This window comes from Gouania willdenowi, unplaced genomic scaffold (assembly GCF_900634775.1).
Source record: "Gouania willdenowi unplaced genomic scaffold, fGouWil2.1 scaffold_92_arrow_ctg1, whole genome shotgun sequence".
Taxonomy (NCBI): domain Eukaryota; kingdom Metazoa; phylum Chordata; class Actinopteri; order Blenniiformes; family Gobiesocidae; genus Gouania; species Gouania willdenowi.
The window spans coordinates 132,311-136,836 of record NW_021145257.1 but is presented as its reverse complement, the minus strand read 5'-3'; positions in this window follow the sequence as shown (position 1 = coordinate 136,836).

Below are 4,526 nucleotides of genomic sequence, written 5' to 3'. Positions count from 1 at the left end.
CTGGGGGCTCATAGGGGACCTACTCACCTCGGTTATCGTCAACGAAACATCAGTGTTGGCTGGAACGTACAGCTGATTCCATGGGGTCATTGTGTCCCATGGTTTGTATCGGCTATAATTGGCTAATGTCCCACTCTCCCGACGGATAGTAAACGCCCCACTGTCGATTGCCTTTTTTCCGCTCTCTATCTCTGTACTATCTACCATCTACAAATGTCATGATGTTCATGTCATCACGAAATACATGAACATTGAGCACAAAAAGAAAGAGTGGTTCATTATCCGCCTTGTTGTTGCCGGAAGAAAAAGCGTAAATGACGTTCTCCATGCGTCTGGTTGGCTAAACACGTGACTTTAACTGTATTGCTTAAAAAAAAAATTAAAAATTACTGGGAGAGCGACAGCAATTAGCTGACGTCATGTCATGTTGGATTTTCTGCAGATACACTTTTTAAGTTTTTGGTTGAAATGTCATGACAGAAATTAAGATAATTAATTTAACGAAATAACCAAAGAATGATGGGCAGTGCTGACCCTAACCTCTCTGGTGCCCTAGGACAGATTTTATTTTGGCCCTCTTATATTTTTAATACCATGTATTTGACATTTACATTATTGTTATATTATTATTATCAGAATCATTTCTAACACTTACATAGTGGTCTTCACCATATCCACAAAGATGCTTTACATGAGGAGTAAATATGAGCAAATTACTTTTTTGACATTTTATTTACTTGTGATAAAAATGTTTCACATACACATATAAAAGAACACAAACAAGTAAATAAAAGCTAATTTAAATATCTTAGTAATTAATATTATTATAGTAAAACATTGCACAAAAACAAGATACAGATTAAAGATAGATAGATAGTGGTGGGTTGGCTCATCAAATATTATTTTTAATATAAATACTTGTGACTACAATGTTTTACTATATTTCATTATGTAAAAAGATGAAAAACTTCCAGATTTAATATAATCTTACTTAAATTTCAGTAATGAACACACATTAATATAAACAATTACAGTTCACAGAGGTATTGCACAAAGAAACTATTTATTAAAATAGTGTTATTTTCTGGTGGTGATTTATAAACAGCTTTAACCAACACAAGCTAAAAAAGCCCCATTCATTATATGAGGAGAGATTTGTCTCAGAAATATTCACTAATACATAAGGAGCCCTGGAGGTGACATGGATGAAAAAAAAAAAGATCTCACACTGTGACTTAATTATCTTGTAGTGTAACTTACTTATTATCTCACACTGTGAGTTACAGAGACTGGTTCTGGGTCAGAGTTTATCACAATGACATCATCCACAGTGCTGGATATTCATCTGTTTATTGATTTTAACTTTGAAAGTGAGTCTAAATATAAAGATATTAATGATTTGTTTGATAGTTGGCACAACTTTAACATGAGTGACGGACAGGTAAAGATGATACTTTAGTTCTAGAGGACACAGTCGTCATAAAGCATAGCTTAGAGTCCTGGTTGAATTCATTAACAACAACTACAATACTACGGTAACTTCATGGATACCTGTGGATAATAATAATATTAATGTATTAGATTTTATTTAGTGCTTTTCATAGACACTCAAAGCTCTTTACATTGATGTGCATCATTCTTTCACTCCACACACAGTGGTGGTAAGCTACTATTGTAGCCACAGCTGCCCTGGGGCAGACTGACAGAAGTGAGGCTACCATAGTGAACCATCGGTCCCTCTGACCACCACCAACACTCACTCACACACTACATTCATACGATGGATGTACATGGACTTGAAAATGGTTGTATTAGAGTTTTTCAGCGTTTCCTCGTCCCTACAGATGCAGACAATAGCCTTGATAGTTACTGACCCTCAAAGTAACACCACCAGTAATGTTACATACAGCACTAAGATAAGACTGTACAGTGAATAGTGAATGTGATCATGTCCCTCTGTCACACATTGATCCCACCCACTGTTAGGTATTTGCAAGTTTCTTTGTGTTATATTATACATTTATGACTTTAAGACATTGTTCTTTTTATTTCTTGGTTATAAGGTAGTTTTTGTTGTGATTAAATTACCTCTTCTTTATTTTTGTTACTGTTTTCCAATTTGGGGATTTATTTTTCAGGCGCTTGAAAAGCCTACGGCTCCGCCTATAAATAGGCTGGGCCTGGAGTGCACTCTCTCTCTCATTCACCTGCAGACGCGGAGCTGGGCGGAGGTTTGTTCCTGCTCCTCCACCTGCGCTTCTCTTTTTGGGTTTTAGGTATGTTTTGTTTGTTTCTGATGGGACCGGCTGTCCTGTTTTCGTTTTCAGTTGATTTTCAGGAGTAGATTGGGTTTTTTTTCTTTCTTAGTTTGGATGTGGTACTGGCTTCTACGGCCCTGTATAGGGTTGGCCCAGTACCGCATCTTTCTCTTCTTTTTGGCCGGCCCACCAGGTTAACTTTTGTTAAAGTTAATTAGTTCAAGAATATGGGATGGTTTGGGGTTTTTTTGTGTCCTTTATTTGTGTTTAACATATTCTGTTTTTTAGGTTCCTGAGCTTTCTTCTTTTTTTTTTTTTTTTTTTTTCAGGAGAAGTAAAAATAATCGTTAATAGTCATGAATAAAAGTTACAAAATCCTAATTGTTTTCCCGTGTCCTTCCTAATGTGTTTATTCCCTTTTCGGGGTGTAACATATTATGGGGGCTCGTTCAAACCAAAAATCTAGCACGTAGTCATTTGTTGCCCTTTTGTTGCCTTTAGTTTTTTGGCCCTTCGTTTTTTGGGTTATTTGTTGCAGGTAACTTTTTGATTAAGGGGTATGTTTGTTTGGACTTCGTTTTTGGATAATATTTTTGGGTTATTGTGAGTGAGTGAGAGGTTATCCAAGACTTTTTGAGGAGTTTAGTCTGGAGTTTTGTGCAATAACAGGTGTAACTGTTGTTGCTGCGCATTTGTGTAATTATGTCTCTCGTGTTTAATCTGGAGGAGTTTGTGAAAGCGCCCAGTGTAGAGGTGGTTCACAAATGTACGAGAGAGCATTTAATTATGCTGGCTGATTATTATAGAGTGGCTGTTTCTAAGCAGGGTAGGAAGAGTATGGTTAAATCCGAACTGCTTGAGGAACTTGTAGAGAGAGGAGTTTTACCTGCTTCATCACTCCCAGCAGAGGGTCCTCGTTTGTCCTCTAGTGAGGACTCGGTACGGTTAAAAGAGTTGGAAGTGGAACTCCAACGATTATCGCTGGAGAAAGTGAAAGTTGAGCAGGAGGCCCAAATTCGTCTGCGTGAGCTGGAGTTGGCGGTGCTGCAGCAGCAGCCACAAAGGGAACGTGCGTTTGATGTGAGTAAGAATATTCGTCTTGTTCCACAATTTAATGAGAAAGATGTGGACAAATATTTTACTCTTTTTGAGAGGGTGGCAATGTCTCTCAGATGGCCCAGGGAAGCGTGGACGGTGTTGTTGCAGTGTTCACTAGTTGGAAAAGCGCAGGAGGCTTATGCGTCATTGTCGGCTACTGATAGCCTTGATTTTGATAAAGTTAAGGCTGCGGTTCTGCATGCATATGAGCTGGTCCCTGAAGCTTATCGTCAGAAGTTTAGACGACTAAAAAAACAATATAATCAGTCCTACGTAGATTTCGTCAGAGAAAAAGAAGTGCTGTTTGATAGATGGTGTTCATCCCAAAATGTCACTGATTTTGACCAGCTAAAGCAGCTAATATTAATGGAGGATTTAAAAAACTGTCTCCCAGATAAAGTCACCACATACTTAAATGAAAATAAAGTTACTGACGTGGTTAAGGCTGCTGTGTTGGCGGAGGAATATGTGTTGACGCACAAGTCTGTATTCTCAGAGCGCCCTTTTTCATTTTATAAATCTGACCGAGGTATTAATAATGGCAAAGACGTGAGTAAAAATGTGAGTGGACAGATGGAACCTGTCCTTAGCTCGGTGTCTAGTGCAGACGTTAAATCTGATGCACCCGAGGCCAGGACAAAGGATGATGTGTACTGTTTTTATTGTAAAAAGAAAGGACATGTCATTTCGGGTTGTCCTGTGCTAAAAAAGAAAAATACCAGACCAGTGGCTCTGATTAAAACTGAGTATGAGGTTGGTATGTCACTTCCGTGTGAAAGAAACTCTAAATACGCAGACTTCAAACCGTTTGTCATGGACGGGTTTGTGTCGCTGTCCGGTGAGTGTAAAACTCCGGTAAAAATCCTGCGGGATACTGCAGCCTCACAGTCTTTTATTTTGGAGGGTGTGTTGCCTTTAGATAAAAGTACTGCTGTTGGTATTGAGGTGCCTGTACGTGGTTTCAGTATGCAGGATATTGGTGTTCCCTTACATAAGATCATGCTTCAGTCAGACTTATGGTCTGGATACGCTGTGGTGGGCGTGCGTCCGGATTTCCCGATACAGGGAGTCTCTGTTATTATGGGGAACGATTTAGCGGGAGGCAGAGTGTTGGTTACACCTGAGGTTACACCTGTTCCTGTTAGGTCCAAAGGTCCTGATGAGCTGGCA